Source organism: Perognathus longimembris, chromosome 7 (assembly GCF_023159225.1).
Source record: "Perognathus longimembris pacificus isolate PPM17 chromosome 7, ASM2315922v1, whole genome shotgun sequence".
In the NCBI taxonomy this organism is placed as follows: Eukaryota; Metazoa; Chordata; class Mammalia; order Rodentia; family Heteromyidae; genus Perognathus; species Perognathus longimembris.
Window position 1 is genome coordinate 61,623,397 of NC_063167.1, and position 23,068 is coordinate 61,646,464.

Sequence of the window (23,068 nt, forward strand, 5' to 3'; positions counted from 1 at the left end):
AGCACCTAACCCAGCACCTGGCACATAGTTAGTACTCAAAAATATGACCAACACCTACCTAGAAAAAAAAGATAAAAATAAGTTTTAGAAATTAGTAATATTTAAATTTTTAGGTTAGATTAAGAGGGAAACAGGGCAATATAAGTGCAACCTATGATTGTGAGGAAAATAAATGTAACAAACAGAAGTCAAAATCAAATCTAACAAACTTAACTTCAGTAAGCATTATTACTCCTAAACATAACTATCAACAATAGTAATAATACTATTAATAACTAATTAGTAACTACTAATACTAATAAACTTGTCCAAACTAATTGCTAAATAAAGTTTGGAATGTGTAAGTCCCAAGTTCAGGAAGCTTACAATCTAATAAAAGTAATCAAATAATATCATCTGAGATGCACTTACTGACCACTTACTATGTCATAAACACTTTTGTATGTAATCTTCAAAGAAGTTCTGTCTAAAATGTTTTCATCCCAGTATTACTGACAAAAAAATTGGAGTCTTAAAGAAATTCAGTAATCTGCCTAGCATCAAAGAAGTATGTTTGACTCTAGACCTATGACCTTATTTTTTGTTCCAAGAGACAATAAAAGGAAATAAGCAAGTATAAAATATCTAACTTTAGATCATATCAACCAAAAATCATGGGCCTGATGGTTTAATGACAAGCAAAGACAAAGATTTATCTTCCTGTCGGAAACAAGTATAAGTGATGAGTACCTTGCACACTATTTAGATAACTTACATACAAGCGGGAAAAAAAATGCTTTACCTTCTCAGAAGGCATCCATGTATAAATAATTCCCCAAAATTAATATTATTAGAAAGATAACAAAAATTCATGATACTAACTTTAAAGATAAAGAGTCAAAGAAGTGAAAACAAAGCTATGGTGAACAAACTCTGTTGGACTAAAAATCCATAATAGGCTGGAGCCTCTTTTCTGAAAAGGTTTGCCCAGATTTCTAGAAAAGAGGTTATATGCCAGGTTCATCAAAAGGACCTAAGAACAGAGAAGTAAAAAAAAACAAAAATGCCAGATCCCATAGAATGAAGGTATAGGAATATGACAACCAGAAGAAAAGGAAAAGGCTGGCCCACAAGAGTTGTCCATGAAGTGTGTGATTCTTATTGAAGGAAAATGTGAAGTGGCTAGACGACCTCCTCCCTTGAGGAAGGAAAATAGGTGCTAGAAAGTTATTCAGCAGCCCTGTTTTAAAGGATACCAACTACTGACTTTAGAAGAAAAGAATATACCTTAAGTGTTTTGTTGATTCAAAGAATGCCAATGTAAAAGGATATTGTTGGTGTCCATTAAATTTACTCTGTCCCTGCCTCTATAAAGAGCCAAAGGACCAATCAACGAAAGAGACACCCTCTTCCCTTACATACCTTACACTTTGCTTAGTCCTTAGCTCTCTTTCGAAAACTCTTTTAAGTGACATAATTTGAATCTTTAATGTCCTCTGGGCTCCTGCCATGATGTATTGCCATAGTATAAGCCCAAAAGTAATGAAAGTACAATTGATCATGGACTGAATCCTCCAAAATTGTGAGCCAAAATCAACCTTTTGTCTCTGTAAGTTGATTATGTCAGATATTTATTATAGTGATGGGAAACTGACTTGATACAATGACTTTAGCAAACATTTGAAAAACACATTTATTAAATTTGTGCATGACAAATAGGTTTAAAAAATAGCATATCCAAAAGAGATTATGACATTGGCTTCCCAGGAGATCTTGAAGGCTTGTAAAATGAGTTAAATAAAATTATGCCAAATACAATAAGGATAGACGAAAGATTCTTCTCTTCAATCAAAATAAAACAAAACACAATAGTCACCACAGAGGTATAGGCTGAAGGGAAATGTGATTTAGCAGCACATACTGTGTATTATGATTCAGAGGTTTTGGCAGAAATTCAACATAACTAAGCAAAGTGATTGGCTGATAAAAAAAGAAAAAGAAATAAATACAATCTCCAGCTGTATGAACAAAATGTGTGTCAAAATGAGTGAGGATATAAGCTTCTCTAGCTATTCAATGTTAGTCTATGTGTTATCTTTATAAGAAGAATAGAAAGAATGGTGAAAGTGTAGAAGAAATTAGAATGATGACAGCTATGAAGACAGTAGGAAGACAATCTTAGCTACTTAAAAGGCTTATAGCTAAGGATCAAGATTCAAAGCCAAGCTAAGTAGCAAAGTCTATGAAACTCTTAACTCCAATTAATCACAAATAAAGAAAGAAAGAAGGGAAGAAAGAAAGAGAGAGAGAAAGGAAGGAAAGGAGGAAGGAAGGAAGGAAGGAAGGAAGGAAGGAAGGAAGGAAGGAAGGAAGGAAGGAAGGAAGGAAGGAAGGAAGGGAAGGAAGATGGAGCTGTGGCTCTTGAGAAAGAGCATTATCCTTGAGTAGGAGCAGCACTCAGGCCCTGAGTTCAAGCCTCAAAACTGGCACATGCATGTACACACATACACACACATACATACACACACACACACATCGTAGTATGGTAGAGTCTACACTTTATGGTTTTGCAAAGGAGTAGAAAATTGAACCACATTCAGCTCAAACTCAGCACAATTTTCTTTTCTACACACCTATCACATCTGTGAGCTCTACAAAACTACCCTGGATGCTCCCTCCACTTTCCCCACCTCTTTACCGTAATACTTTATTCATTATGCTCAAACTAACCAAATTTAACTCCACCTCAAATTAGGTACTTGTTTTTCCTGTTTTATAGAAAAAAATTATTCAGAGGTACTAAATAATGTTTGCCTTGTTGATCTGTCCATTATTTAGAAAGGAGCGTTGAAGTCTCCTACTATTATTGTATTGGAGCCTATCTTTATCTATCTGGATAATAATGTTTGCTTCATAAAGTTAGATGTCACAATGTAAGATGAAACTTTAAAGCCAAGCAGAGATTAAACTCAATGGGCAAACACTGAGTATTCTCCTAGTTAGAGAAGCTGTTGGCAATTATTTAAGGAAGTTCATTTCTGACAAGATTTGTCTGAGATTTGTAACTAATTTGAATTAAATCATGTTCCTTCAGCTCTACAATGGTTAATTCTTTTCGATTTTATTCCATTTTAGGAGGCACTTATAACAATCCCAATACAAGATAATGAAGTCCTGGCTTAAAATAGTAACAAGTAAAACAAGAAAATATTTTTTTAAACCTATTCAGGGCTCTCTCTCCCTTCTCTCTGGCCATGGATCATCTCGGCCACAGGCCAGCAGTTCGGTAATAAACTTTCTCTCCTGCCTGAATGCCGCGTGGTGTTCTCCTTTACTGGCTACCTACTTTAAAAACCTAACATATATGGTGCTGTGACTCAGATAGAGCTTAAGAGTCAGGACAGGTGGAATTCCCCTCTATTTTTCTCCTTTTTCTGGGGGTATCCCCAGTCCTGATGGCCCTTTTTCCGCGAACCAAACTGCTGTGAGATGCCACATGGCACTTTTTACTAATACCATTGCTGGCCTCCACATCCACCTCCACCTCCACACCACTTGTCTACCCTGGTGAGTGAAACCGCTGCTGCTCCAGTTCTCTGCCGCTCCATCCACCGCTTCTGCCCAGTAAGCTCTCATCGACTCACCAGGCACCTCCCTTCTGTGCTTTTTGGGTTTTGCATCACAGTCATACCCAAGCCGGGACACTGCTAGCACGTCTCTTGATAGTGCAATGAGGCCTGCTCAAAATACTTGCACATATACAGTTTTTGCCACTGCAATAGTAAATGGTCAGAAGTCACTTATATTCAGGCTCTCTTTCTCTCTTTTCCTCTCTTTCTCTTCCTTTTTCTCCCTCTCTCATCTGCCTGCTTACTTGCTTACTTTATAAAAACTCCAAGTCATACCATCCTGATAATGTGCCTTGCTCACAAAGCTGCCTCTTTTCACAGACCTCCGATACTGAGGCTTGACCACCAATGTGCTTTGTCAGCAAAGATATCTAAAAGTTCTTTTCTGTAGCATTGACCACGTGGTGGATATTGGGTTTAACAGGCACCAGCTCAGGCGCCATTATGCCATGCCACGTGTTCTCTATTAGTGTGTTTGTGTCCTCCTGCCACCCCCCTCAACATGGCATCCCACTGGAATTTATCAAAATATAGTTTCTCCATTTTATAATCTGAAAATTGTTGTTTGCTAGCAAAATTGTTTTTCTAACCGACCACGTGGTTTTAAAATATTGGGGGGAAAAAAGTCATTTACTATTGGAATTCCAAAAGAGTCTACTGCTGAAATTAATTTTTGCATGCTGTAAAACGTATGTGCACAGTGTGTATGTCTGTGTAAATGTCATTTGTTAGTATGTCCATCTATCTATATATCTGTGCTAAAACTCATCACATCTACTGAGTTTTGTCACTGCAGAATTCTGGCAAGTATTTGGTCAATTCTTGACAAGGTACAGGTAAGCTCTAGTCCCCTGGAAGTAGAGTTGTGGCTCAAGTGGTAGAGTACTAGTCTTGAGCAGAAGTGCTCAGGAACAGTGCCCAGGCCCTGAGTTCAAACCCTGTGAATGCCAATGGGGGCAAGCCATCCCAGCAACAAGCACCTAGACCCCTGGGACTCAGCCAGTTCAGGGAACAAGGATCATGGAGAGGAGTAAGAGGAGAATGATGTCACATCCTAAATGGAGTCACTTTGTCTCGCCCTTTCAAAATTAATCAGAGCTGGGGAATCAAGAGATAGTAGCTTGTTCATCTAATGTCCATACCTGAATATAAGAACTAGCCAAGTCATCCAATTTTTAATTTTGTGCCCTAAGCCCTTCCTTTGGCCTTAATATTTTTTTTTTGTCCAGCCCCTGCCTCATGAGACTTCTTCCAGGCTTCATTCAAGGACTGGCATCTACCACCAAGGGACCCTGCTGCTTGCCTTCTCCAGGAGGGGCCACATTTCTGCCTTTTACCCCTAATGCAATGCCCCTTGCCAGCAGGAAGCAGCCAGAGAGAGTCTTTGTCCTTTTTCATAACTATTAAAAGGCTGGAATGTAAGGTCCTCTCCCTGAGGGCTACATGCAGATGCCCCACCTCATTAAGTCTCCACCCAGTTACCTGGGTAACCTGCAGACCTGGAGACAGTTACCTCCCCTTTCCCTGAGGTCACATCCTAATCCACCTGGCCACACCCCTTGCCCCTGCCCTAGATATAAGGCAGGGCTGGATGGGGGTCTCTCTCTCTCTCCCTTCTCTCCAGCCATGGATCATCTTGGCACAGGCCAGCAGTTCGGTAATAAACTTTCTCTCCTGCCTGAAAAAATGAATAAATAATAACCTATCCAGGGTGTGGGGAATATGGCTTAGCAGTATAGTACTTGAAGCCCTGGGTTCAATTCCTCAGCACCACATAAACAGAAAAATCCAGAAGTGGCACTGTGGCTCAAGAGGTAGAGTGCTAAGCAAAAGGAAGCCAGGGACAGTGCTCAGGCCCTGAGTCCAAGCCCCAGGACTGGCAAAAAAACTATCCATATTTCACAGACAAATAAATAATATTTATAGTTGCTTCTATAATAGGAATTCAACATAGAGTAGGTACTCAATAGATATTTTTACATATAATAAAATTTATGTTTTTGAAGAAAGTATTAGTGTTGAGAATTATGACTACAGATTTGCAACACTTTCAGATTCCTTTGTCATCAGTATTGCACAGGCACTGGCTGATACTGGCAGGTAAAAAAGCTGTCCTTGGTTGTAAACAGATGACTTCTCTTACCTATCAGAGAACCTTATTAGATTTATTAGATTTGCTTTGTTAGAACATTTGTTATGACTAGATGTAACCAGACCAGGCCTGTATGAGGCATCCCTGTAAGGGAATTAAAATGATTTCTTATCCATCTTTCCAGGGCTTAAATGAATATATGCTTTCTAATCAATCACTCTAAAAATGAATATAGTCAAATAAATGTAGGTCTGTCCAGTTAGTCACTTTAAAGGGTCATCCTCCGTCTTCCCTCTTTCCATCCTTCCTAGACACTTCCTTTTTTAAAAAGTTTTCTAAGGAAATATAACTGCAAAATCCTCTTTAGAATGTTAACACAACTCTCTCTTAGACAGTCTTGGTAAGAGATCAAGGACCTGACTACCCCTAGCCTTACTTCACTCCTCCTTAATTACCTTTCTTTTCTTCTTTTTCCATGTGCCCCATTTATTTCTAACATTGCATACTTTTTTGTTGTTGACTTCTTGCAGTTTTTGCAAAGCTCTTTGAAGGAAATGTTGAATATATCCATGTACTATGAACCAATTAAGTATGCCATCCCATGAGATCTTAGTTGAATTTAGGAGAGAGCACAGTAGAGATTAACAGCTCTGAAATCACATGGCCTTGGTAAAGAACTTGGCTTGGTGACCTTGAGCAATTACCAGTTGTGTGACCTTGAACAAATTACTTAACCTCTCTAAGCCAGTTTCTAAACCAAAATGCAAGAATGTTATTAACAGGAATGAAATAATCATGCAAAAATAGTTCAGTGCCTAGCACTTAACAGCTTTCTTCTGCCTTCCATTTTAAATGGCCAGAACAACAATCATTATTAACTAGACTAATTAATTGTATTAATTTAGAGGTTGAAGGCAACCAAGTGACTGTGTACATCACATTCTAATCACTCAATTTCATAAAGATATCTGTCTAACAGATTGACATAAATTGTGTAAAAGAACTGCAAACACTACCCAAATTTTTCCTTTTCTCCATGGTAATAGTGTTGTCTCATGAGACAAATGAATAAAAGAACCACCTCCTTTTTTTTTTTTTTTTGCTTTATTTAGTACTTGCAGAACCAAGAGAAAATGAGTGCAAGACATTCTCAGAGAAGATTAACACACACACATAAGCCTTACAAACATCCATGAACGCTCCTTTTTAGTGCATGCTACACACAGGTTTCTGTTCCTGATACCACATTAACAAGCAGACTAAAGGGCACTCCTGCAATTATTTACAGAGCAAACAGGCATAAGGCCATGAAATCAGGGTCTGGAAGCTTCAATTCCAGTTCTACCACTTTCCAGCCACACAGCCACAAATGACTTGCCTAAGTCCCCCAAGCCTTAATTTCTTCATCTGTAAAATAAAGAAAAGCAAGGAAAATAATATATTAATATTCTTACACAAGGTAAGTAAAGAATATATGGAAGTCAGGCATAGTGGTACATGGCTATAATCCAAGTACTTAGGAGGCAGAGACAGGAGGGTCATGGATTTGAAGAAAGCAGGGCTATGCAGTGAAACACTGTCTCAAAAAACAAAGGAAAAGACAAAAATTACTAAGCAAAGTAAATGGCTGAAAAAAATACATAAACTAATATAATCTCCAGTTGTATGAACAAAATATGTCAGAAGAGGGCTAGGAGTATAGCCGAGTGGCAAGAGTGCTTGCAAGCCTCACATACATGAAGCCCTGGGTTCAATTCCCTAGCACCACATATATAGAAAAGGCCAGAGGTGGCACTGTGGCTCAAGTGGCAGAGTGCTAGCCTTGAGCAAAAAGAAGCCAGGGACAGCGCTCAGGCCCTGAGTCCAAGCCTCAGAACTGGCAAAAAAAAAAAAAAAAAAACATGTCAGAATGACTAAAGAAGTTGGGCACTGGTGGCTCACACCTGTAATCCTAGTTACTCAGGAAGCTGAGATCTGAGGATTATGGTTGAAGCCAGTCCAGGCAGGAAAAGTCCCAGTGAGACTCATCTCCAATTAATTGCCAAAAATGCAGGAAATGGACCTGGACTTGAGTGGTAGAATGCTAGACTTGAGTAAAATAGCTCAGGAACAGCACATAAACCCTGAATTCAAGCCTCAAACTGGCAAAAAAAAAAAAAAGAAAGAAAGAAAGAAAGGAAGGAAGGAAGGAAGGAAGGAAGGAAGGAAGGAAGGAAGGAAGGAAGGAAGGAAGGAAGGAAGGAAGGAAGGAAGGGAGAGACAGAGAAAGAGACGAGAGAAAGGAAGGAAGGAAGGAAGGAAGGAAGGAAGGAAGGAAGGAAGGAAGGAAGGAAGGAAGGAAGGAAAGAAAAGGAAAAGAAAAAATATATCAAACTCTTACCCTCTTAGGACAATATTAATTAAATAAAATTGTGTTATAATCAGTGTTTCGAAGCTGCATCATCTGAAGTGCACATTGTATTTGGTACAAAGGAGGACTTTGTATCTAGATAATAAGCAGGCAGGTGGTGTTCAACAAATATTTGATCGTTTGTTTTGGCTTTTATAGAAGTACTTTGTGTACTCAGTAACTAGTCTGAAATTGTCTTCATAACCTTTGTAGATAGGGAAGCTACCAATATTCTTGGTCCCAGCATCCTATCTAATCCCAAGATCCTATCTCTTTCTTTCACTGTTTTTCTTCATTTCCTGTAGCACCAGGAAGTTTCCAGTGATTTTGATTTGGCAAGATAGCAGCTCTTTGCAGGAGGCAAAATTTGTTATATTTGGACTATATCAATCTTCTGTTATATTCAGGTATTGCTATATGATGACAAGGTGTTTAGAACAGCATGTCAGCCTGTGCAAGAAAGTGAGACTCTTATCTCCTACTAACAATCAAAACACTGAAAGTAGGACTGTGGCTCAAGTGGCAGAGTGCTAGCCTTGAGCAAAAAAGCTCAGGGACAGTGCTCAGGCCCTGAATTCAAGCCCCAGGAATGGCACCAGAATAAAAAATCAGATCAGTGGTTGGGGCTGTATTGATTTTTTACCTGATGCTGCAGATAGATAGACAGACATATACATTGTCAAATTTGACCAAATTGTCTTCTTTAAATGGGCATGTTTTAATATTTGTAAATTATAACTGAATGAAGTTAATTAATTACTTTCAATATTTTTATCATCACCCAAGAAATACATGGACATAAAACTCTTAGGTACATACTTCCAAATATTTTTCTTATTTCTTTACACACATATTTGTTTACATAAAAGTGATATTTCTTTTTATTAAACAAGTAGCTGTTTTTGTTACCTATTTCAACGTTCTAATGTCTTATATGAAGTAAATTTTACCATAAAAACACAAAGCTTACATCATAACACCCAAAAGGGAAAATTGCTTTGGGGAGAAACAAGAAGGTACATTAACTTTCACGGCTTCTATGATCTTATTATTGACAATTTAACAGCCATTGCACTCTTAATAGGGCTTCACTATGTAAAAGTTGTATTGCAGTATTTGCCATACATATTTTAATGGCAACTGATGGCTAAGAAACTACTATTGTGGCTTTCTCATAGCTGCCTCTGAAAAGGTGACTCCATCCTTTTCTGGTTTGAGTTTTGTATTTTTGTACCTGGCACACAGCTTTCTGCATCTGAACGTTTTCCAGATTCTTTAAAGTACTGTACTTTTAAAAAGTACAGAACTTCTTTCAAAGGCCAAGATGTCACTTTCTGGAGTTTATAATTCTGAATCCCTGAGAGATAGCTTTCTCTTTCTTGTTCGGGACCTTAAGGCATAAGGAAGGACACGGAGGACGTAAAATCAAAACCAGTTCTGCTGCTGACATGGCTTCCAGCTAAAGGCCTGGCAAGTCTTGCAAGCAGCAGTGTTAACCACCTGGCTCCTGCCCCTGCCCCTGTGCATGCATGCACACAGGTGTGTACAGATAGCTCTTCAGCCTCACAAGGTAGCACTTCCTCCTTAGGAAGTTAGACAAAGAGTTTAACCATGCAGTAATCTATGTCTGAGTAGCTGATTCCTAGAGTGCAAGAATAAAAGCTATAAAGAGCTGGCCAATTTTGCTAGGGACAAAATAATTTGGCCTAATAAAAAAACAAAACAAAAATCCTGGATTTTATGACTCATTCATAGCAATTTTCAGTATCTCAGGACCACCTTCAGATAAGGGTTTAATCAGACCTCTCTGATGACTCAGGCTACAGACCTCTGCCAGGAGGAAGTGTGCCTGGTAATAAAGGACAGGGTGCTCTAAGCTACAGAAGTTGCTAGGTTTGTTCATATATCAAAGAAGTCAGATTTGCAGCTACATCTCAGGTCTCTCCTTGACCCAGCTGGGAGCCGACAGTCAGGAAGGCTTAAGTTCTTTTAGGTCGGAACTCTACAGAAAAGAATCCAGTGACTGAACAAGCTGTCGCTGGGTCTTGGTCTGCAGACACACTGGAGATGTCCAAGAGTACTTGGACACACCCAGCAGGTGTACACACATGAAAACAACACATAAGATGCAGGAAAGCCAGGCACACTGACAACAGCAGAGAAGTAAAATGACAGGATGAAAAACTAGCATTCCCAAATCACAGCTGTCTGGAGCCATTTAGCATTAGCCTACAGCCCTACAGCCCTCAGGCGCTCCCGAGGGCACGGTTGGATGATAGCATCCAACCGTGATTGATGTCCAAAGTGAGTCATCAAGAATAGGTCAAGCTGTGGGCAGAACATTTTGTTTAAAAAGGCAAAGTACAATGTAAAACATTAGAAGAATCACTTTCCAAAATAAAAATTTTAAATTGGCATTGAAGTTTATATTACATTATATACTGGTTATTTAATATTAGGTATATTTCATATTAAAAATCCAATCCAGAGAAAACTGGTTTTCACCTGTATATTCTTTCTGATATATAAACACATACACTCATATACGTGTGTGTGTGTGTGCGTGTGTGTTTGCCAGTACTAAAGCTTGAACTCAGGACCCGGGCACTGTCCCTGAGCTTCTTTTATTCAAGGCTCACACTCTACCACTTGAGCAATAGCTCTTCTTCCCCTTTTTTGGTGGTTTACTGGAAATAAGAGTCTCACAGACTTTCTTGCCTGGGCTGGCTTCAAGCCATGATTCTCAAATCTCAGCCTCCTGAGTAGCTAGGATTACAGGCTTGAGCAATCAGTGATCAGCTCATGTGTGCCTTTTTTAATCAAATGCCATCACTGATTATGCTAGATGCCATATCTTACGATCTCTTCTAGGATTGAACACCACTGTTAAACGCCTGCTCCCATGTATTTCCTCACTAGCTCTCTACTAGGTCTTTCTTTGAAGTCTCCCACCATGAAAATAATACAAGTAAACAAACAAAAACACCGTAGATACACAGCCTTCTCCCAACACTGGCCTTCATAGTCCTTCACTTCAAAAGCATATTTTTAGTAAATGTTCACAGTCCTGTGGTCACCTCTCTGTTGTATGTTCTCTTACTAATTTCCAAAGCTTTTTAGATAAGGTGTACATCAGCTTTTGCACATCTGAAGTGCTCTCTTTTGAAGCCATCTTTTCCTCCAGCTTCCTATAATGCTACTTTGCCTTGTTTTCTTTTCTATTCCTCTCCAGCCACTGTTTCCCTCCATCAAACTTCTCAGTGTTCTGTTTTGGATTTCCCCTGACTTAAAACATTCTCCTTGGGGACTCTTACTATTGATTTGATCAAAACACTATATACATTACTAACAAAATTTGCACTCATGAGAGTGTGCACATATGTACACACGTGAGTGTAAAACAGTTCAGTGAACAGCTCCACCTGGATTGTCCTGAAAATGAGCCAATATCTGTGCCTATCAGACCTTCAGAAGCACTCATCCAGGAACTTAAATGTGGAGACAAAGACTCTTCCCTTTTCATCCTTCAATCCTTCTAACAATCATGCCCACCTCTTGGTTCTGTTTGTCAATTTCTCTCAAACCTTTCCCAGTCCTATCGACTTTCTGTTCCTTTACCTGACCTGTGGATCAGGAAATGTTTTATAGACTTCACCTTCTCCTTGACTCCTGAACTTTTTGCCTCTACTCTTTAGCTCCTCTATTTTGAATCTGGTAATCTACATTTCCCAAATTTCCTCAATACCATTGTCCTGCCACTCAAGAAGATTTAGAAATATTCATAATCCAGCACATGAGGCTTTTTTCCTAGAGTTCTATTCAAAGGCTCTTTCACTTACTCTTATCAAGTTTCTCTTCCACAAAATTAAGAGGAGAGAGACAGAACGTATTTGAGGACACTGTCTTACCATCACTCAGTCATAAGTAATTACTACTCTGCCCTACAATTACTGATTCCTTCATTGGCCTCTACTCCATGGTCTGAATAATTTTAAGGTTTTTGTCTTCTGAGTCGAATATCTAGATCACCTATGCGATTGTTCATCTGTGGAGTTTTTTTTTTCGTGATTATTGGCTATGTTTTATTGTATTGGCACATGCCCACTAATTTTCTTCTATAGATGAGACATTATTTTAAAATGTTATGAAGTTGTATGTAGTAGCTCATATCTAGAATTCTAGCTATTTGGGAGGCTGAAATTAAGAAGAGTACAGTTTGATGCCAATGGGGGGGGCGGGGGAGGTTGAGACACCATTATCTCAATCAATAAAAAGTTGAGTGTAAAAAAAGTCACAAAGATTCTAAAAGCTACTTTCTCCCCAAAAGGCAAAGAGGTTAAGGGTATAGTCATTTTTCAATTGTGTGAGAAATTAAAGGGTACTGAACCCAGATTTCACTTTCACTAAGATTTGATCTTGGGGGGGAAAGAGATATGTATTTAAGTTAAGCTCTCCAAACAACCTTTGTCTCCTAAGCACTGCAAAACTATGCAAGACAGGGGTCTCTCTATCTTCTAGAAGCTTTTGCCACCGTTCTCATGGCCTCCTGTACATAGGGGAAATTTAAGTCTCCTCCTGTTTGGTTATATTATCTTGTATTTTATTTGCTTATTTTTGCAGGTCCTGTGAGTTGAACTCAGGGTCTGGGTGCTGAGTTTGAGCTATTTTTCTCAAAGATAGTGCTTTACCGCATGAGCCACAGCTCTACTCACTTTTTTGGTGGTTAACTGGAGATTTGGTGGTTAATTAAACTTTCCTGACCAGGCCGGCTTCAAACTGTGATTCTCTGATCTCTGAGTAGCTAGGATTTCAGGCATGAACCACCAGTGCCTGCTCATATTATCTTTTTTTTTTTTAATGTTGTTGTCAAGGTGATGTACAGAGGGGTTTCGGTTACATATGTAAGGTAGTGAGTATATTTTTTGTCATGCTTGTTATTCCCTCCCTCATTTTCTCCTACCTTCCCACCCCCCTCTGCCCCATACAGTTAATTTCCAACATATTGTCTTGTGATTATCACTATTGGGTTGGTTGCTTCACCCTATATCCTTTGTCCCATCATTTTGATGTTCCCTTTCCCTTCCCTAATTCACATAAATGTATATACAATACCCAGGGTACCAAAATCAAATACAGTGACAACAGGGGATAAACCACAGGAAAGTAAAATGAAAGAAAAAGAAATAATCTCACATAGTACATTAAAAACAACAACAACAAAGAAAAACCTCATTTCCATATCTTGGAGTTCATTTCACTTCGCATCATCTTATATGATCATATGTACATAGCTACTGAGTTAGATTTCCCTCATTGGTAATCATTAGTATATGTCTAAGGATAATCCTAGCATAGGTTATTATCTTTTATAACTGCTAAACTATTAACCGGTTTTCCTATGTCCCAGCAGACATTCTGTATCTAGGCAGCCTCTTTAACACACACTTAGCATTAGCAAACCACATAGGATAAAGAAGTCAGATAATGTCAACCCTCTTCAGAAAGGATTCTACCCAGTAGGATTTTAGCTCACATTATCTTCATCACTTCTACAGAAACTTTATGCCCTTAAAACATATTTTTTAATGTCAGGTTATCCTCTTGGCTACACTGAAATTTGGACTCCCACAGATTATTATATCTTACCTGGAAGTGGAAGCCTCATACTTCCACATTTAAAGACCTCTTTGGATATCTATCTCAGCATTTTCTGCATAACATATAAAAATAATTTACCATGTGCATTTTATTATCTCTGAGTGAGAAATAATGTGTTATATGAATTTAAAACTTAATGATATACAAAATATCTTCAAGAATAGGTTCACATTTAGGATTCATTTAGTTTATTCAGTCACTTACGTAGAAATTATAATGATGGCGAAGGAGATAAAGACAGCTACTATTTACTAAGACTTGTTATGCTAAGTATCAACACCTTGCTAAATATTTTACATATCTTGACTCATTTAGTATCCATAATAGGCTGGAAGATAAGTGTTCTCCCATACACTCTTGAATGGAGGAATTGAGGCTGGGAAAATTTAAGTGGACTTGTCTGTGTGTTCAAGCCAACAAGTAGGAACTGGAGTTCAGTCACAGTGTGTCATGTTGTCAGGCCAGGATAGTTTTCACTGCACTTCAGCTTTTGATGATAAGTTTTCCCGTAAGATTTAATGAAAATACCTGTAATTTTCCAGCAAACAATCCAAGTGCTACATGAGTATTAAATATAATTTGAATGAACTATTCCAAGATGATTCAGAATATATTTGGCAGTAGGACCCAGGATCTGGATACCTGTGGTTGAGTATACTGTTTTATCTTTTTTAGAAGACATTTTCGTTGCTTGGTCCTGAATTTGAGTAGCAATAATAATTTGTAAGATAAATGATTCCTTACTATTGGAGATGTATCTATGGCAATTGTAATAAATGAACCTGAACCTCAGAGGTATTAAATTTATTATTTTGAATTCATTAGCACCTCCCTCTACATCTCTGAGTTAACTGGCCAAGATCAAATTACACTTTATAATGGAAGATTATGTTTTAAAAAATCCTTTCCTAGCTGTTGTCTTTAAAATTCATTATTTATAAAAGTGAAAGTCCAAGTATCTCATGTTAAATTATTTTTTATCATTCGAAGAAAGAGAGACTGACTGGAGGGAAAATAGCCCTTTAGAAATACAGTAAATAAAATGCATGCTTTTCTCATGTCACACTAGATTTCCCTTTATTTATTTATTTTCTCTTAAAACATTTATGAAATACTTTGATGCCATGTTACTACCCAGAGTATAAATGAGAGGAGGGGGAAGGGAACTAGCAGGGGGTCTAATCAGGTCTATTATCAGGTAAAGATGAGGGTATATTATAGGCTTTAGTTAAAACATCATCTCTAAAAAAATCATCTCTAATTATTTCCTTATAAAATATGCTTTCCTCATAAATTCCTTATAAATTTCCTTACAAAAATGCTTTCCTTATAAAAAACATATACGCCAAGTAAAAATGTTAGAAAGTGAGAGATCTCTCCTACATTCCTTTATTACTTCTACCTGATCACTGTTATTGTTCTCAGTGAGTTCCATAATTATTATAAAGTGTAATAATTTCAGAAAGAATTGTCTCCATTTTTATGCCTCCTGTATGTGTATACATTGCTCTCATTTATACATACCCATATGCTTCCTAAATAGATATAAATATATTGATGTAGCTACAGACAGTCATGTATATCCATATATACACATAGAGTGTATTTGCACTATACATGCATTTATAGCCTTAAGGTAAATAGACTTATAAGCCAAGTTTCATGTCTTATGTAGATTGCTACATAGATGTTTCCTGGTTTCAAGATTGTCAAATCCACTTAAACATTTTCCCTTCATAACAGAAAAGGTGATATTTGTAAGAAAAAAAATTACTCTGCCAAGTTGAATATCTTGTTCCAAAGCACAGAATAGAATTCAGAAGAGAGGTCAGCTGCCTTGCTCTTGCTTTGCACTTCCGTACCACCCTCTCTTGATAGGCTTCATTCCAGCTGCATCTGAGAAGGACACCATGTCCCCATTCCCATCTCCTTGAGTCAATTTGCTCAAACAAAAGGTCACTTTAAACAGAAATCCATTTTGACTGATTTCTCTCACTGCACCAGTTTAAACAAAATGAACAAATCAGTGTCTTTGTTTTTATGTCAGGTATATGCAGTCTAAATACTGATCGGGTGCTCTGACAATGGCCTTCCATGACCCATTTTAGACCCTACATCCTGAATTAAACACCTCTCTCTAATTAGAAAGTGACTGACAGGAAGGGCAGGGGAAAAAATGAAACGACAGCCCAATCAACCCATCCTAAGCAAACACTTTTCAATTCCAAAGGTGAGAAAATCTATTTTTAAAAATCACAACCACAAGGGAGCAAATGTATTGATCTTATCATTATTTTTTCCTTGTTGCTAGGATGTGGGCTGTGTTTAAAAAAAAAAAAAATACTTGTTGCCTTGGTGAAAATTTTCCCAGAGCAAAGTAGCAGTGCTCCCCCTGCTGACTGAGAAGCCTATGTGATTTAGTTGGCTTTCTTTCTCTTTTATGTATTTATGTATTTATTTATTTATTTGTCAAAGTGAAGTACAGAGAGGTTACAGTTTCATCCATTACACAGTGAGTACATTTCTTAAACAAATTGTTACCTCCTCCCTCATTTTCCCCCACTCCCCCTCCCCATTTCCCTCTCCATACACCATACACCATAAGGTTTTGTAAGTATTGTTGTTGCATTGGTTTGTCTTTTTATCCTTTGTCTCTCGATTTTGGTGTTCCCTCTCCCTTTCCCAACTCCAATACACGTATATACAATATCCAGGGTATTAAAATCAGTTACAGTGCTATTGTTTCTTCTTTTCTTCCTTCTTTCCTTCCTCCTTTCTTTCTTTCTCTATTTTTTCTTTCTTTCTTTCTCTTCCTTCCTTCTTTTCCTTTCTCTATTTCTTCTTTCTTTTTTATTTATTTTTGCCTTTTCTTTTGGTTTTTATTATTTTGCTTGCAAAACAACAGGTGCTGCTGCTGCTACTGCTGAGTCTATAGACAGAGCTTTAAGTAAACATAACCATCCATCCCCATCATGCCTGGTATCTTTATTTGGCCTTTGGATATCTAAAGGCAATTATATATCTTTAGCAAACAGCTTTGGTGCCTCCCTGCAAAATTATGCCCAAGGACATTAGTTATATTGGAAATTTTCTTTTCTTTTATGTATGATAAGACACAAGGCAAAATCTGACTAGTTGTATCACTATTGGTACTATTGTTTTAACTATATCTTTTTAATTTAGGGTGAATCTGGTGATTAATACTTTTCTCCATTGCTCAATTTATCTCTTTTTGGTGCTATTTGAATTTTCAAAATGGCCCAGGACAGGAAAGTGCTTATATTCTTATTAAGCACTTTAATGATGACTTTTGCTAACTACTAGTTACTCATAATTAAGGAAACAGGAAATCCCACAGAGATCTTGTTTCTTTAGCCATGGGAATTTCTGTATGTATCTAATATTGAACTAAGACCATCCATCCTCATCAGGCCTGCCCAAGTTGAAGAACCTGAGAAGAATCATCTGCAACACAGGGACCATCACATTTTTCAAATAGGCCTGAAAAGAGTTGTTCATGGAAACTGAGTCAGAATGCTTAAAGATTTGAGAAGGAAATTAAGAAATGATCAGGAAACAAAAGAAGAGGAATTTGCAAAGGCAGTTTATAGTGTTGAAACCTGAAGAGAAATCAATAAGAATAAGAACCATTCATTTCATTGTTTAAGAGGTCTCTAGTAACCTCAGAGGATTTCAGTATTGTTAGTGATAGTAAAATGCAATCTTAATGGTAGTTTAAATAATAAATGAGAAAGAAATGGTAACAGAATAAACACACCAGAAGTAAAGCTGTGGCTTAAATGACAAAGCATTATCATTGAGCAAAAAAGCTCAGGTATGGGCTGGGGATATGGCCTAGTGGCAAGAGTGCTTGCCTCGTATACATGAGGCCCTGGGTTCAATTCCCCAGCACCACATATACAGAAAACGGCCAGAAGTGGCGCTGTGGCTCAAGTGGCAGAGTGCTAGCCTTGAGCAAAAAGAAGCCAGGGACAGTGCTTAGGCCCTGAGTCCAAGGCCCAGGACTGGCAAAAAAAAAAAAAAAAAAAGCTCAGGTATGGTGGCTAAGCCCTTAGCTCAAGCCCAGGACACACACACACACACACACACACACACACACACACACACACACTAGGAGGGGCATTAAAAAATAATTTAGTGGGAGAGTAACCTAGGAAATGGAGGTAAAAGGACAAAAGCGGAACCTAGAAAGGGCTTTGAGGATTCAAAATCTCTAGAAGGAGCAATCCTTGGCCTGCAATTTTCAGGGAAGGAGACTCTGGAGTCACAGTGAAATTTAGATCGTGATGCAAAAATACAAGCAAAATTTAAGAAGATGAACTTAAAGATTAGATTAGATTACTATAAAGATAAGGCAGTGACACAATAAATACTCGTGTTCATTGCAGGTACTATTCATAGTAGCCGCTTAGTAATAGATATATTCCAGATACCCAACAATCGGTAAATCAATCAAGAAAATGTGATACCTGTGTGTGTAATAATATATATTAAGAAGAAAAATATGATGTCACTGCAGGGAAGTGATGGCCTGAAAAAACATAATGCATGAAGTAAGACAGGTTTTAAGAGCCATAGGGAAATTAGACCAAAATTACAAAAATATTTTAAAACACATAAAGGGATACATAAAGGGCCATATACATATGTATAGTAAGTACATAATCAAAGTATACACGGGAGTGAATTCCTCTATGTAAACTCTTTGAAGAATTAGCTGGCAGCTCAACAACATGAATACCCAGAAGCTGGAACATATTTTGACTTAGGAGAACAAGGACTAAAAGGAGAGGGCAGATGAATGAAAACAAAAGTGGTGAGTGAATACAGTATTAATACTCAATGTACAAATGTGAAAACTAAATTGGGAAAGTTGAGAGTGGTGGAGTGGAATTGATAGCAGGAGGGAAAGTAGAGAGAATGATAGAAGAGTGGCTCTGATCAAAATGCATTGTACACAGAAATTGACATTAAATTGAAATCCTCTTGTTCCACTATGTGAACAAAACAATTTTCATACATTCACACATACACAACAGTGAGATGGCTCTTGTTTAGTCCTCTACCATATACTTACTGTTCTGTTCTGAGGAAGTGATTTGTACTTGGTATCTTGAAGACGTAATTTGTACTTAGTATCTCATTTAATTCTCATTTATTTATTGTCCTCTGTGATAAATTAGTGTCTCTCCCATTTCACAAAATATGAAACTTACGGGATAAAGAGCTTTACCCAATGATAAGCCTCCAGTAAATGACAAAGGTGACATGTAAACGTTCTCCATGATATAAGTCCTATATTATATGCCTTAGTATTGTCTCCCCAACAGTTAAAAATGCCAAACTAATTTTAGGGGTTTAAAAAGTATCAAAGAAGAGAGAAAAAAATAAGGAAAAGAAAGTCTAAAAAACTAGTAAAAGGGGGGAGCAGAGTCACAAAAACCCACATTTTCTTTGACTGCATCCCCAACCTATGTAGTCTAATTAGATGAAAATCTAATTTATCTAGCATAAAATATGATAGTACACACCAACTGGTTTCTTCACTTTCCTCTGCCATTTAATGTAGGGTTTTTTTTTTTTTTTTTTTTTTTTTTTGCCAGTCCTGGGCCTTGGACTCAGGGCTTGAGCACTGTCCCTGGCTTCTTCCCGCTCAAGGCTAGCACTCTGCCACTTGAGCCACAGCGCCGCTTCTGGCCGTTTTCTGTATATGTGGTGCTGGGGAATCGAACCTAGGGCCTCGTGTATCCGAGGCAGGCACTCTTGCCACTAGGCCATATCCCCAGCCCCTAATGTAGGGTTTTATTTTTAAATCTGAGTCTAAAAGCGAGGCTCCACTGGCTTATGCCTTTAATCCTAGCTACTGAGAAGGCTAAGATCTGAGGACTGCAGTTCAAAGTCAACCAGGGAAGGAAAGTCTGTGAGATTCGTGTCTTCAATTAACCAGAAAAAAGAACAGTGAAATTGTGGCTCAAGTGATAAGCACAGTGCAACCCTGAGTTCAAGCCCCAAGACTGGCACCAAATTTTTTTTAAAAATCAGAGCCTAAGCTAAATTAGGTGTCCTATATCAAGCCTCTTCACATCTTCTATCTGCCTTAAATTGTCACTTGGGCTGTTTTCTTTGAATATGTGCTTTTCCCAGAACTATTACAACTGTCGTCGTCGTCGTCGTCGTCGTCATCATCATCATCATCATCATCATCACTATGCCCCCCTCCAATTGCAAAAGAATTTTTAAAAAGAATTTAGAGTTCTCTGAAGAGAGAGACAATTGGTGCAGAGAGAAACAGAATTGAACTTTTCTGGCCAAAAACCTTAGTGAGAATAAGAAATGTTTTATGTCTTTATAAACTCACAGGGAAGTGCTTTCTCACTATAGTCATGGGAAAGAAGAACATTTTCACAAGTCTCTATTTTTGCTAAATATTCTTAAGACTGTTATGTTGTAATGAGAGAAAATTTAGCACTATGTATAGGTCTTTGTGACATTTTCCAGGACCCTCATCAATTACAACTAGCCTTATGACACACTGCTGAACAGTGTTGCTAAGCCTGTGACCACCAGGAGGCTGGCACCTCCTGTCTCAAGTAGGCGGGGAGAAGGGGACAGATAGTTTCAAGGGGACAGGCTGACCCACAAGGAGAAATTGACAATCTTCATCTAACAAATCAGGCAGTTTCCAGAGCTCATCTGTGGGGTGATAATCCCATGGTGTGTCCAAAGTTCTCGGAGCACACAGGGGTGAGAAACTGGGGGGCTATAGGTAACCCTTAGATCTGCATCTACTCTTACTTGCTTCAAGAATGGGAATCCCAAATACAATTTATTTTAAGCAAAGATCATGCTGATTAACAAACAAACACATATAAGGCTCTAAGAATCTTTCTAACTTCATCTAAAAAAACATGTTATGTGTATATTTCTATGAAGTTGCTGCTCTAAAAATGGAATGCTACCATTTATTTTGATTAAAGTGAGAGCTACAAGAATCTTCATTTTAAAAAAAAAATCTGTCCGGGCTGGGGATATGGCCTAGTGGCAAGAGTGCTTGCCTCATATACATGAGGCCCTGGGTTAATTCCCCAGCACCACATATATAGAAAATGGCCAGAAGGGGCGCTGTGGCTCAAGTGGCAGAGTGCTAGCCTTGAGCAAAAAGAAGCCATGGACAGTGCTCAGGCCCTGAGTCCAAGCCCAGCATTGGCAAAAAAAAAAAAAAAAATCTGTCCTAAAATATTCTCACCTGAGGGTTGAAGGAAGAAAGGCAGCTAGCTGGGAGAAGCCCTGAGCCCTAAAGGAAGAAAGGAGACCCATCAAGTGATTCAAAGTATGTTACAAAGAATTCAAGGGATAATAGAGGAAGGGAAACATTAGAGTAAGGGTCTGTAAGGGAGAGAGTCCTTGAACAAGGCTATTAAGTGCTTAGAAGACTTTCATAGTAGCTAAAACCCATCTTAAATCTAGTTTGAATTATTTCTGGTCTCCAAGAAAACATAATTAAGGGACACAGGGATAATCCTTCCTAGAACTGACAGAGAAAATCCTCAAAGTCTTGAAAACTGGGCTTGTGTCAAACAAACACGTTTGGTGAATTGATAGGAATAAACATCTATAATCACACAAGATAAAATAATGTTTAAGAACTTTGGGAAGGGATAGAAGGGATGAATGAAAATAGGTCCATATCCATTCTACAGTAGAGAAGACGATAATATTCAAACCCGTGGTCAGCAGCCCTGCCCTCTTCCCTGGAAGCCTGATTTAATGGCTGCTGCCCTCTGGTGTCTATGCTGGGGAGTTTGATTGATATACCACATATTCAATTCCTTTCCCCCAACCTTGAAGGAAAAAAGCTTTTGAGGATTATAGAGATTTGCAAATCAATCCCCCATGGGTTTGGCCACTGGACCTTAGTTGATTAAGCTTCCCATTCCTCCTTTCTATATCCAGTACTAATTATATTCCTGCTGCAGATGTCCTATGTGTGACTGAGGATGAGAATGGGATTTGGGTTAGCTGTTAAACAGGTAGAAGGGAGGTTAGATGAGTGAAGAGCAGTGTTGGCTATACCCTGGTACAATTCCTTCAGGAAAACGAATTATTTCCTCTGGGCCAAGATCTGCACTAGTAACTGACTCTCAAGCCCCATCTCCTTTCCTTTCCTTTCCTTTATTTTCCCTTCTATTAAGTCTAGAAGGGGGGCCAGATGGTGGGAATAAGTGAAGGGAGGGGCAGGAAGATAAGGAGACATAATAATAAAAGGAAAAATACTAGCAGTGGGAGAAAACAAGAGGGACAAAAACTAGACAATTAAAACTGCTTGTGAAAGTGGACAGGAGTCCAAGTATTACCCTGAAGTTTAAAAAAAGCACAAAATTGCTTGTTGTTTAATAATGCCCCCTCCCCAAAGTTCAAGATCAAAATAGAAAAGGTGAGCTTCTATATTTTTAGAATATTTTGTGTAGCTAAGATTCATTTTTTTATTTATAAATGGCCATGCTACAGACAGGAATGAAGTTAACAGAAAACCATACATTGAAAGAAATTCATATGTTCTCTAATAAGAGACTTGAATATCCTTCAACACTAGAACACATGTGGTAGGGCTTCAACAATACATACCCACACACTCCTGTGGGTATTAAGCCACAGGAACATCAAAGGCTTTTCTTTCCACTGGAAAGTAATATGCCATCTTTTTTGAGGTATAGGGTAGATTCTTCAGAACTCCTAATTAGTGTTAGTGGACTACCTTCAATACCACTGCAGATTTGAATTCTCAAATTATTGATTCCCTCATGGAAAGAGGCTATAAGGGATCTCTGCAAATCTAAAACTGCTCAGTTCCTATACATAGAAGTGTACATAGCAACTACAGTTTGCTCTTCAGGATTAGCTTGTAGAGGGCAGGGAGTGGCAGCAGGAAGATAATAATAATGCTAATGTTTTCCAAATGTTAATTAAAAAAATAAAATAAGGGCTGGGAATATGGCCTAGTTGCAAGAGTGCTTGCCTCGTATACATGAAGCCCCCGGTTTGATTCCTCAGCACCACATATATAGAAAATGGTCAGAAGTGGTGCATGCTGTGGTTCAAGAGGTAGAGTGCTGGGCTGGGGATATAGCCTAGTGGCAAGAGTGCCTGCCTCAGATACACGAGGCCCTAGGTTCGATTCCCCAGCGCCACATATACAGAAAACGGCCAGAAGCGGCGCTGTGGCTCAAGTGGCAGAGTGCTAGCCTTGAGCGGGAAGAAGCCAGGGACAGTGCTCAGGCCCTGAGTCCAAGGCCCAGGACT

General features: G+C 38.4%; 1 protein-coding gene across 1 annotated transcript in view; it reads right to left on the minus strand.

Annotated features, from left to right (window-relative positions):
- Positions 1-23,068, minus strand: part of LOC125354346 (uricase) — an 80,895-nt gene that overhangs the window by 48,875 nt on the left and 8,952 nt on the right. The window lies entirely within an intron of this gene.